This window comes from Bubalus kerabau, chromosome 11 (genome assembly GCF_029407905.1).
Source record: "Bubalus kerabau isolate K-KA32 ecotype Philippines breed swamp buffalo chromosome 11, PCC_UOA_SB_1v2, whole genome shotgun sequence".
Lineage (NCBI taxonomy): Eukaryota > Metazoa > Chordata > Mammalia > Artiodactyla > Bovidae > Bubalus > Bubalus kerabau.
In genome coordinates, this window is record NC_073634.1 from 51321344 (window position 1) to 51334475 (window position 13132).

General features: G+C 46.8%; 1 protein-coding gene across 5 annotated transcripts in view; it reads left to right on the forward strand.

The window, feature by feature from the left end:
* The window catches only part of REEP1 (receptor accessory protein 1), a 137172-nt gene that overhangs the window by 18353 nt on the left and 105687 nt on the right, over positions 1 to 13132 (forward strand). The gene's annotated exons all lie outside the window — the stretch shown is intronic.

Below are 13132 nucleotides of genomic sequence, written 5' to 3' on the forward strand. Positions count from 1 at the left end.
TTTACCACTGAGCCACTGAGGAAGCCCACCAAACTTGATCACTTGGTAAAAAAGAAAAAATTTACAGTTTCTTTAAATCCAGAATTTTTAGTTATTTTCAATGGGAGGGTAATATCCAAATATCCAAATATCTTGTCTGATACTATTGGAAATAATAATATCCTTTTGAGTGCTCATTTTTGAGGTTCAGAGGTGTAGCAGTTAGAATTCTTTTGGTCCCAAGGAAAAAAAAAAAAAAAAAAACTCATGCTGGCCCATATAACTTAAAAGTCTAGGGTGGTGCTGACTTCAGATGAGGCTTGATCCAGCAGCCCAGGGTCAGCACCAGATTCTTTTGGTCTCTCCCCTACACCAATGTTAAGGCTGGTTCCCCTTGTGGACACATGGTGATTTCTAGCAGCTTCTAGGGGTTTTGGGGTCCAGGAGGAAGAGGGCATCTCTGTGTCTTCATGGGACACAAGGAAGCTTCTTCCTCAGAAGCTCCTAGCAAGCATCTTGCTCTCCTGATTTTGGTCACACACCTGTCTGGTTAGATAGCATCACTGTCTCAATGGTCATGAGTTTGAGCAAACTCCAGGAGTTTGGGAGATAGTGGAGGACAGGAAAGACTGTCATGCTGCAGTCCATGGGATCGCAAAGAGTTGGACTCCACTGAGCAACTGAACAAGCCCAGGTGCTGTCTTTCCCGGCCTGGCCGGCTCAGCCCTGCCTGCTTGCTCCCCCAACCTGTGCTTGCCTCATCTCAGGAGAGGCAGCCTCCAAACTCTGAGGTCAGCCCAGCCCCGCAGTTTCCTCCCGGGTGTAACTGAGGCTCAGCACTGACCTGGGGGCAGCTCTTTGAGCTTAATGAGGCTCTGAGCAAGCAGGTGCTTTCCCTTTCACCAGGCTGAGAGCTGTGTGGCTGGGTGAAGTCACTTGGAGTGGGAGCTCGGATCCTGGGAAGACAGTTTGGAGACAGCTTTCCAGATGATAGATGGACCATCCCACTCACTGTGGGGCAGTCCTTCCTTTACCCCATGGTGTGTACGTGTGTGCTCAGTCACTCAGTCATGTCTGACTCTTTGAGACCCCACAGACTGTAGCCCACCCATCTACATGAGACTCTGTCCATGGGATTCTCCAGGCAAGAATACTGGAGTGGGTTGCTGTGCCCTCCTCCAGGGAATCTTTCCGACCCAGGGATTGAACCCACTTCTCCTGCATTGGCAGGTGGATTCTTTACCACTGAGCCACCAGGGAAGCCCCTCTCGTTGGATACAGAGTCACAAGCATGGTGGCTTCTAGGCTGAGACCAGCCCACCTGTGTTTATTTGCCTTGTGGTATTTGAAATTTGAGTCATTCACCACATTTAAAATTGAGAGCTGTGGCAGCCACATCCAGATTTCTGTCTTCTCTGGAAGACTTGGACAATCGAGGTCCCAGGGTGATTTCAGCAGGGCAGCATCAGCTGAGCTGAGCAATGGCTGCCCCTGGGGCACATGCCCCTGGGTCTACTCAGCCCCACCTGGTCCGGTTACTGAAGGCTACTGGAGATTACCACTGCTCATCGTACACCTGGTCATTTCCCTCATCAGCCTGATGCAGTATTTCCAGAGCAACCTGGGCAGGTAGGCATTAGTATCCCTGTTCTACCAGTGAGGTAACCAAAGCCCAAACTGATTTCAACATTTGATGTAAGAAAATAGTCATGGCCCAGTTCATTCGTGGCTCTGCTGCTTAACAGTTCTGTGAGCTTGGGTGAGTCACTTTGCCTGCCTGGGTCCCAGTCTCCCCATTCATAAAATGAAGGGAGGGGTAGCTAAATGCTTACAGGGTCCTATGACATATGTCACCTGATTAGTCATTGGCTGTTTGCTGCTTGGTTCTGGAGGGACACAGATCTGTGCCTTAGTCCCCAGACGTAAAGGCAAAACTTGGATCCAACCCGCCTGCCAATGCAGGAGACATAAGAGATGTGGGTTTTGATCCCTGGGTTGGCAAGTTCCCCTAAAGAAGAAAATGGCAACTCACTCCAGTATTCTTGCCTGGAGAATTCCATGAACAGAGGAGCCTGTTTGGCTATAGTCCACAGGGTTGCAAAGAGTCAAACACGACTGAAGCGACTTAGCACAGCACAACCATGATACGAGTAAGTACTTTAAAAACTACATTTATTTATGTATTTGGCTGCACCAAGTCTTAGTTGAAGCATGAGGATCTCTGATCTTTGTTGCAGCAAACAGGATCTTTTAGTTGTTTTTTAGTTATAGCATGCAATCTTTAGTTGTGGCATGCAGGATCTTTAGCCTTTGAACTCTTAGTCACTCTTAGTTATAGCATATGGAATCTAATTCCCTGATCAGAGATCGAACCCAGGTCTCCTGCATTGGGAGCGTGGAGTCTTAACCACTGGACCACCAGGGAAATCTGCAAATGAGTACTTTTATTGACATGTTTGTACTCCAAGTAAGATGTTGCATGAGCAGCTGTGTGTGTATTGTTTCACTTTATCCTGACAGTAGTCCGATGGAATAGGTGCATAGTATTATTTCTGTCTTACAGATGAGCAGTCTGAGACTTAGAAAGTTTAAGGAATTTGCCCAGTTCTTAATGGTTATCCACTGGCTCTGATCACAGCCTTTGTTTGTCTTTGTTTGGATGTTGCAGCATTCTTTGTGTCCAGAAAGGATCATCAATAGTGGAAGGCAGAGAGAGAGCAAGGATCCAGCCCTTCTGCAGGCAGTCAGACTCATGGAGATGCCAGAGCCCTGTGGGCTGGGCTGGTTGGTCCTCAGAGGTGGTGTGAAAGAGGAGCAAGTGGTCTTCCAGGTGCAACTTGGATTCCCTTCTGCCTGGAGGCAGGCATGTGCCAGGCTAAGGTGTGGGGGTGAAATGTGCCAGCTGTGTTTGAAGAACCAGACTGACTCAAGTTGAGAATTCATGTTGGGATGTCTGGGGAGTTCAAGTGGGGAAGGTAGATTTGAGGTCAAAGTATTGGACTTTGCTTTTAGACAGGAGTGAGCCAGTGAAGGTTTTTAGAGAACGGAAGTGATGTGAAAACAATTCTATCGATGTCAAGTTTGAAGCAACAGGGTTGAACCAGAGTCTCGGCAGTAGGAATGGAGAAAGAGGACTGAATTGGTAAATCAATATGACAGAAATAATTGACAGAACCTTGAACCCCACATGTATATAATCGGAAGGAATTTTGGAAGTCATCTAGAGCATTAACTAGTCCTGGCGTGGGGACTCCCCCTTTGGTGGCATCCATCACAGTAGTACATCGAGTCACTTTTTTCCTAATATTTATTTGGCTGTGCCATATCTTAGTTGCAGCATGCGAGATCTTCATTCTTCCTTGTGGTGTGCAGGATTTTTAGTTGTAGCATGTAAACTCTTAATAACCCTTTAGTTACAGCATGTGGGATCTAGTTCCCTGACCAGGGATCGAACCCAGGCTCCTGCATTGGCAGTGCAGAGTCTTAGCCGCTGAACCAACAGGGAAGTCTTTTGAGTCACTTCTCATGCAGGATAATGGAATAGTTGCTTATGCGGCTGTTAGTTTCTCGAACCAGCACGTAAGGGTGAGAGTTACTTAGTGTCTGTGCTGATGTGAATAGTGTCTCCCCAAAGTTTGTGTCTACCTGAGACCTCACATACAAAAGACACAAAGATGCATGCATGCTCAGTCATGTCTGACTCTGTGACCCTATGGATTGTAGCTCACAAGGCTCCTCTGTCCATGGAATTCTCCAGGCAAAAATATTCAAGGAATGGGTGGCCATTTCCCTCTCCAGGGGATCTTCCCCACTCAGGGATTGAACCCACATATCCTGCATCTCCTGCATTGCAGGCAGATTCTTTACTGCTGAGCCACCAGGGAAACCCACCCGAGACCTCAGAATGTGACTTTATTTGGGAATAGAGTCTTTGCAAATGTAGTCAAGTTAGGATGAGTTCACACTGGATTAGGGTTGGCTCTAATCCAGTGACTGGTATCCTTATAAGAAGGAAATTTGGATGCAGACTGAGACATGCAGGGGGAGAATACCATGTAACAGTTGAGGCATTTTACAGCGATGCCTCTGCAGTCCAAGGAACACCAGGGATTGCTGGCAACCCCCAGAAACTAGGAAAAGACAAGGAAGGATTCTCCCTTTAAGCCTTTGGAGGGAGCGTGGCCCTGCCGATACCTTGGTTTCAGACGTCTCCCCTCTGGAACTGAGAATAAATTTCTGTTATTTTAAGCCATCAAGTTTATGGAAATTTCTTATATCAAGTTTATGGGAACTTGTACTCATGACCTTGCAAAACCCACAGTCCCCTGCTGGTCTCTCTGTTTTAAGAAGAAACAGGGCTGCCTGGCATGACTGTCCTCAGAGGACCTGTTCAGGGTCCAGGCACTGTTCTCTCCTTTCCAGTGCTCCTTTGTGCACTCAGTTGCTCTGTCGTGTCCAAGTCTTTGTGACCGCATAGACTGTAGCCCCCCAGGCTCCTCTGTCCATGGGATCTCCCATGCAAAAACACTGGGGCAGGTTGCTATTTCCTCCTCCAGGGGATCTTCCTGACCCGGAGACCGAATCTGTGTTTCCTGCACTGACAGGTGAACTCTTTACCACTGAGCCACCTGGGAAGCCCTTCCAGTGCTCACAGTCATTCAGTTATCCAGTCTAGAATTTTGCAGTTGTTCAGGGCCCTCTATAATGTACTTCTAAAGGACCTTATTCACTGTTCCCTGTGACCATCCCTACATATGTCGTGTGCTTTCCATGCTTTGACTTGAGTCCCTGCTACCCTATTCCTGAAGGCCACATCCCTACCTCACCAAGCTATATCCCACCCATCTTTAACATCTGCTCTTTCCTCCTGGGCCACTCTAGACTAAGGTGGATTCCATGTCCTGCACCCTCAAAGCACACTCTGCTCGCTAGCACCAGTCTTTGGGCAATATTCTTCCCAGCCATCTTGAGACATATCACATGTTTTCTTATTTCATAACTCATATTTTTTTACTTTGCCAATACTGATGGCTTTTCGGCTGGGCTCAGGTCTCAGTCCGTGAAGGTAGACAGTCTGTCTTTTGATCCTTTTTCTGCTCTATACACTTTATACATTGTTAGTATTCAACATACATGTAGTGAAGTTTCTAAGCAATGGTAGGTGATAATTTTCTTTGCCTGGGAAAGATTAAGAAACAAGAAAGTTTGACTCAAAGGAAAGTCTTCTTGACGTTTAGGGTGGAAATCATACTCTGGCTCCAAGAAGGTGATGGTATGTCTGTATATATCTTTGGAGTACAAACTCTTTATCCATCTCCCATTTTTTAAAAGATATATTCACTTTTCACTGCACTGGGTCTTGGTTGCTGCCCTGGGCTTTCTCTAGTTGTGGCGAGTTGGGGCTATTCTCTAGTTGCGGTGCATGGGCTCTCATTGCGGTGGCTTCTCTTGTTGCCGAGCATCAGTTTGCAAGTTCAGGCCAAGTAGTTGTGGTGCATGGGCTAAGATGCCCTGTAGCATGTGGAATCCTTCTGGACCAGGGATTGAACTTGTGTCCCTTGCACTGGCAGGTGGATGCTCAACCACTGGACCACTGGGGAAGTCCATCCCCATTTAGCCAAAAAGCAACCATCAAGCATTGAACATCTTCTGTGTGCCTGCTTCTGTGATGGGCTTGAGCAGGTGGTGGTAGATAAGACAGAAATGACCTTTATCCTCCATGAGTGTTTAGTTTTGTGGGAATATTGACCAAGAGGAAATGAACAGTTCTTGACTTGCTGCTTTAATAGCTTTTCATTCAGGTGACAGGGTAGAGACAGGACTGGGGAATCAATGCTGGAAGCCAGGTTTGTGCTGGATGACCACTTGACTCAAGACTGAACCAATTCTGTTTTCCCTCTATTGGGCAAGTGAGAAGTGAGATTCAGAGATAGCCAGTTGCCATGGACTGAATTGTGTTTTCCTCCAATTTATATAGGGGCTTCCTAGGTGATTCAGGGGTAAAGAACCTGCCTGCCAATGCAGGAGAGGCAGATTCGATCCCTGGGTCAGAAGATCCCCTGGAAGAGGGATCCACTGCAGTATTCTTGCCTGGGAAATCCCATGGTGGATTACAGCCCAGGGATCACAAGAGAGACACGACTGAGCATGCAGGCACGAATTTATATATTGAAGCCCTAACATCCAATGAGAAGGTATTATATTTGGAGGTGGGGCCGTTGGGAAGTAATTAGGTTTATTTATTAATAATTTTATTTATTTAGTTTTGGCTGTACTGGGCTTGTTACTGTGCACGCTTTTCTCTAGTTTCGGTATCAGGGCTTCTCACTTTGGCAGCTTCTCTTGTTACTGAGCTGGGCTCTAGGGGGTGTGGGCTTCAGTAGTGTGGCTCCCAGACTCTAGAGCACAGGCTCAGTTGTGGCACATGAGCTCAGTTGCTCCACATCATATGGGATCTTCCCAGACCAGAGATTGAACCTGCATCTCCTGTATTGGCAGGTGGATTCTTTACCCCCAGCCACCAAGGAAGCGCGGTAATTAGGCTCAGGTGAGGTCACAAGGATGCAGCCCCATGATGGGATTAGTGCTGTTGTAAGAAGAGGCGCCAGAGAGCGCCCACACCACCCAGTCTCTGTGATAGGAGGACACAGAGAGAAAGCTGTCCATCTGTCAGTCCTCACCAGATCCCAGCCATGCCAGCACTCTCATCTTGGAGTCTGAACCTCCAGAACTGTGGGAGAATAAATTTCTGTGATTTAAGCCCTCAGTCTGTAGTACGTCGTTATGGTGGCCTGAGCTAAAACACCAATTATTCAAGAGGCAGGAGTCGTAATAAGTAAGCATGAGGAGGTGTGTAGGCTGTGTTCTGCCACAAAGAGCATGTGGAAGATGGGTTAGCAGAGAAGGAAGAGTGACAGAGATCATTAGAGCACAGAGGTGTGAGAAACCCTGCCAGCTTTCCTAGGCTCTCCAGTCCCCGGTTCCAGACGCTCCCAGAGCCCAGCTGCCCTGGGGTTCTGACTTTACCCCAGTGTCCTCCCCACAGATTCCCTTTGTTGCTTATGCCAGCTTGGTCAGTTTCTGTTACTTACAACCAAATGACTCTCTTCCAAGACCCTCCCATTTTACAGAGGAGGACAATAAGAGCCCAGAGGCTGACTAGTCCAGGTCTCCATTAGTGAGTGACAGAGTCGGGGCTGCAGTTCTGGTCCTCAGACCAGCTGTCTGCAGTCCTGCCTTTCTGGGCTAGCAGGGTGAACTTGTTAAGCAGACCTGGGAGGCTCTGAGACCCTGAGGAGAAATGCTGTTATTTTCTCACTGCCAGCAGTTTAAAACACTACCTGTGTTGGGTCATCCTTGAAAGTGCCTTCCTAACATCACATGTGTTTTCCCCCCTTTTTCTGTAATCCTGTCCAATTGACAGCAGGGCTGTCACCAATCACTTTTTTTTTTTTTTTTTTTGGCCTTTGAATCTTGCATCTAAAAGATTCTTAGCAGTGTGCACTTGGCTGACAACAGAGGTCTCCCCAGTCCTTCCTGCCTTCTCTGCATTTGTCTGCCTTTTGTTCTCGTAATCGGATACATGTTTCTATCAAGAACAGGTGATTTTCTCAGAGCTATATGATAGGGAACACCTGACACCCATACCCCATTTGGTTTCTATATTTATGTTAAGCTATGTTTTAAAAATGAGCTCATCGTTAGTTGGAAGACACGTAAAAATAGAAAGGAAAAAATATTACTGTTTCCATCTTCCCACCAGGACTGCTGATAACATCATAGAGAATCTTTCTGGTCCTTTTCTGCTTGTGAAGTTAATTTGCAAAAATATGCAGTTGTACTTATACATAGTAACAACTTTGTATTCTACTTTTCACCTGAAGATAATGCTCTAAAGAGTTTTGTGCTGTTTCAGACATTTTGTAAATATCACTTTTAAGGGCTGTTATCCATTCTAGTAAATTGAGCACAATTAAGTGTATAGTAAATCCTTTTTGGCATGTGCTAAGTCACTTCAGTTGTGTCTGACTCTTTACAACCCCATGGACTGTAGCTCACCAGGCTCTCCTGTCCATGGGATTCTCCAGGCAAGAATACTGAAATGCGTTGCTGTGCCCGTCGCAGTGCCCTCCTCCAAGGGATCTTCCCCACCCAGGGATGGGACCCGCGTCTCCTGCATTGGCAAGTGGGTTCTCTACCACTAGCGCCACCTGGGGAGTGTGAATGACAATAAATAAATATATGAATGTGAAAGCCACGCTCATGTGAGACGTCCCATTTGTTTCTGACTTTGTGCATGTGTGTGGCTATAGGGAATGGTATTGTTGGCCTTTGTTTTTCAGATGTTTTCCTTATACTGATGGAATTAGGGATAAACAGGTGTGAGTCTTTGAAAAGCTTTTGATGCGTGGCATCAAATGGATTTCATACACAGAGCACTGATTCCCCTGCTCCCAGTAGAGTGAGCGACCCTGTCAGAATTTCCTGTACAGTTCTCTGCCCAAGACTGAGTGAGAACAAATAGCTGTTTCTATTAGCGTTCTTTGAGGTCTGTCCGGAGAACTCCAAGCCGCCTGTTTGTAGATCGCATGACCCCTAGCAAGAGGGAAGGACATACATTTTGTTCTTTCATTTGATAAAGTTACAGTAACTGTTTGTCTCCAGCATGTGGAAAAACGTTGCCAGTGTGATGCTGTAGATTGTTTTACATGAAAAGCCATCAGTCCTTTTTTTTTTTTTTTTTTGGATGAGTGGATAAAGACTGCCTAATAATGTAAGCCAATTGGCAGTATTTTATTATGATCACACTTTTTCAAACAAAGGTGGGAAAATGGGAAACTAGATTATCTTTACTCAACTGTTTTTGTATATTCTGCATTTCAGGAAGAGAGGCCTAGTGTTTTTTTGATGAGGGTGGGTGGGAAAAGTCTCACAGAAGAGGTGGGACTTGATTTAGAGTAGGAGCTGAGCACAGGGAGCATCATGAGGACCATGTGAGAACTCCCGTGGTGTGCTGCGTTTGGCTGGATTGGCCAGACTGCACACCTGTGTGTGTGTGTGTGTGTGCATGCTTGGTCATATCCAACTCTTTTGTGGCCCCCTGGACTGTAGCCCGCCAGGCTCCTCTGGAGTGGGTTACCATTTCCTCCTCCAGGGGATTTTCCCGACCCAGGGATTGAATCTGGGTCTCCCACATTGCAGGTGGATTCTTTAGTGTCTGAGCCACCAGGGAAGCCCCTGAACAAGGGCAGATGCCCTGTTTCTGTGGAAGGAAATAGGGCAGTGATCTTCAAACTGTGCTCCAGGGCCAGCAGTAGTACCACCTGGGATCTTGCTAGGAAGGCAGGCTTGGGCCCTATGTTAGACCTACAGACTCAGACACTCTGGAGGTGGCCCAGCAATCTGTGCTTTAACAAGCCCACTGAGGAATTCTGATGTACCTCACATTTAAGAGCCCCTGACATAAGGAAATGGGGTTTGAGGGGAAGTATATGATCCAAGAGGAAATACTGACAGGCTGTTGGAGAATGGAGGAGGAGGTGGAAGCTAGGGAGAAGTGTGGTGGGGCTGGTGTGGACACTGGCCTTGCCTGATCTGTGCACCCAGGAGTGTAAGGAGTGTGCTGCCCAGGCAGTTTGGGCGGTGTCTCAGTAAAACTCTTTGGTTGAAGTAACAGAGTCCCTTGGACTGCAAAGAAATCAATGCAGTCAATCCTAAAGGAAATCAGTCCTGAATATTCATTGGAAGGACTGATGCTAAAGCTGAAGCTCCAATACTTTGGCTACCTGATTTGAAGAACTGACTTATTGGGAAAGACCCTGATGCTGGGAAAGATTGAAGGCAGGAGGAGAGGGGGATGACAGAGGATGAGATGGTTGGATGGCATCACTGACTCGATGTACATGAGTTTGAGCAAACTCCAGGAGAGACTGCAGGTGTGTTGCAGCCCATGGGGTCTCAAAGAGTTGGATATGACTGAGCAACTGAACTGAACTGAACAGAAATGTGCTTCTGATCAGCTTCAGCAAGAGAGGACCTTTGTGGGAAAGATGTTGGGGTGGCTCCCAGAGTATGAGAGGACAGAGTCCACCTGGACTTCAGGAAGGACTGAAACCAGGAGCTGAGCATGGTGAGAACCCAGAGAGAATATGAGCTTAAAATAAAAAGACTCAGCTCTGTCCTTATACGGCATGTCTGTCTGTCTCTTTTAGCATGAAATATTGTCTTTGCTTCTCTGTACTCCCTCTTTCTGTCTCTGCAGACATCCTTTTTTGCTTTGGTGAGCATTTGGTCAGACAAGGCCATTCTGTGTGTGTGTGTGTGTGTGTGCGCACTCAGTTGTGTCCAACTCTTTGCACCCCCATGGACTGTAGCTTGCCAGTCTCCTCTGTCCATGGGGTTCTCCAGGCAAGAATACTGGAGTGAGTTGCCATTTCCTTCTCCAAGGAATCTTCTTGACCCAGGGATTGAATCCATGTATCTCTTGCTTCTCCTGCATTGGCAGGTGGATTCTTTACCACTGTGCCTACAGTCTTCATTTTCAGTAACCTGCAGATCTCTCAGCTCTAATTCTAAATTCCTGGGGGAAAAAATTGGAGAGGTCCAGCTGGGGGCCAACAGTGCCTGAATCAGCTTTGGTTGGAGGCAGAGTCCTCTGTTCATGCCTGGGGATGGGGATGGGGGGTGGGGGAGTGGGTGGTCCTTGTAAGAGAGGTGAATGGGCAGCATGGCTGTGCAGTGTTTTCATGGTTTCTAGTGTGATCCACTAGTATGGGGAAATGGTTTTTGTTTTCATTCATAATGAACTTCTTAACAGCGCACTCTTGCAACATGGTGGGGCCCCTTTGAGGGTTTGTGTGCACTAATTATTAGAAACCCTTATTGTTGGTGGAGTCAGGAGGAGGGGATGGGAGGGGAGGAGGGGGTGGGAGGGGAGGAGAGGATGGGAGGGGAGGAGGGGATGGGAGGGGAGGAGGGGATGGGAGGGGAGGAGCTTGTTGGTGCAGAGGGACTGACACGGTGATTCTTTGCCTTTTGGGGGCAGGGTGATAGCTTTTAAAGCTGCTCTCCCTAAGAGTCTGTGATTACAAATGAAACAAGGGAGTTTGGGCATCTAAGCCTGAAGGAGGGGAATGGAGGGAATTGTGGTGGCTTGTGTGTTCCTTCTTCTTGAGCACAGTAGACTCACCTTCATCTGGTTGGTGCTGTGGTGTGTTTGGGTCCATGCATCTTTCTTTCCTATGAAATCTGGGACTTAGTTGCTAACGGTTTTACAAGAATTGTTCCTTTGTTTAATTGGAATATTTCTAACTTCTGGGAGACCATAGGGTATATGTGTGAATGTATCTCTACCCACTTTCCAAAGAGGGGAAACTCCAGTTCACTGGTTTTCTTTGCTCTCTTGGTTGTAAACTGCTTCTCTAACCTTCTCTCTGCCCCGAGTCATTCATTCATTCATGCATGCATTCACTCATTCACTCATACCTTCTGTGTGCCAAGCACTGTGTAAAGAGATAAACTTCATCTTACTTCGTTTGTTTTATTTATTTTAATTTTTGGCCCCGCCCTTCAGCATGTGGAATCATAGTCCCCCCCCAGAGTTTGAACCCACATCCCCTGCATTAGAAGTAGGGGAGGGTCTTAACCATTGGACCTCCAGGGAAGTCCCCTAGAGTTTGTCCTGCTTCGTATTTTCAATCACCCTCCCTGGCACTTCCTTTTTAGTTTTCCCTCCTCCCCTCAGCCTTTGGAAGGACCCCCCTGGCAGAAGATACCCTGGAAAATGACAGCTCCCCCCAGTCCATGCCCAGCTGGCCTGATCCCAGCTCCCTTGAGCCCCTTGTAGCCCCAAACCCATGATGCTCTTGCATCATTGAGGATTTTCCCATGTTTTCTCCCTTCCTGAAGTGTCCCCTTCTTCCTCCCAGATCTACCAAGCTCCTGCTCATCATTCAACATCTCCTGGAGCATCCCCTGTCAATTTAGCAGCCCAGCCTCAGCTCACAGAGCACGGCTGTGGGTGTGATGATCTGACTGTCATTCAGCTAGACTTGAACTTGGTGATGTCTAGGACTGTCCCACTCATCTTTAGATCCTGACTGATGGATAAAGGACCAAATGCTACTCTGGGCAACAGGATGGGGGAGAAAAGGAATGGATAAAGAAGATAAAGTCACTCATAATTCCATTATAGAAATGCATTCGGGGGGGATCCTTAAGGCTTTTTGAACACAAAAATTTTGTGTGGTTGGAGTTACTGTATATCTTGCTTTCCCATTAACATTAATATATCCTTGTGTCCATAATATTTCTAAACAGAATTTTAGTGACCTTTTAAAATTGTACAGTCAGTTCCTTTTTTAAAATTGTTGGACAGCTGTATTATTTTCAGTTTCTTTTGTAATAAAAAGCCATGGGATGTGTTTGTGCCTTAATCTTTGTTTACCTCTGATGATTTCTTTTGGGTAGGTTCCCAGGAGTACAATTGCTAGGTCAGAGGGTAGCAAAGCTATAAAGATTTGAGAGATAAGAGCAACTTGCCTCCCAGAAAGATTATACCAATCTCTCCTTCCATCTGCACTTCTGGATGATTGGGTTTGTAAATTCTTAAAAAAAAAATGGAGGTGGAAAAAAAAAAAAGAAACACTGATGTCCTCTTTTTTAAAATTTTTAATTGAAGGATAATTGCTTTACAATGTTGTGTTAGTTTCTGCCATACATCAACATGAATCAGCCTGATATCCTCTTAACTGGCTATGATTTCCATCTGGAGGGGGCTTCCCAGGTGGCGCTAGTGGTAAAGAATCCACCTGCCAATGCTAAGAGACATAGGAGATGCAAGTTCGATCCCTGCAACGGGAAGATCCCCTGGAGAAGGAAATGGCAACCAGCTCCAATATTCTTGCCTGGAAAATCTGTCTGGAGGAAGTGGCAGCTTTTCCTGTTTTTGGAGCCCCTGTGTGGAGACAGCCTTGTTGCCTTGCAGTCCGGGGCTGGGAGCTTGGCCCTCAGTGACAAGGGCCAGGGCTCTCAGCATAGCTGCCCCTTCCATGACCCCAGAGAGACTCTGTGGCTTTCCAAAGTAGGGAGGGAAAGAAGCTGCTTGCTGACCTGTAGGCAGGGGGCTTCAGACAGCAATGCATTGGCTGAACAT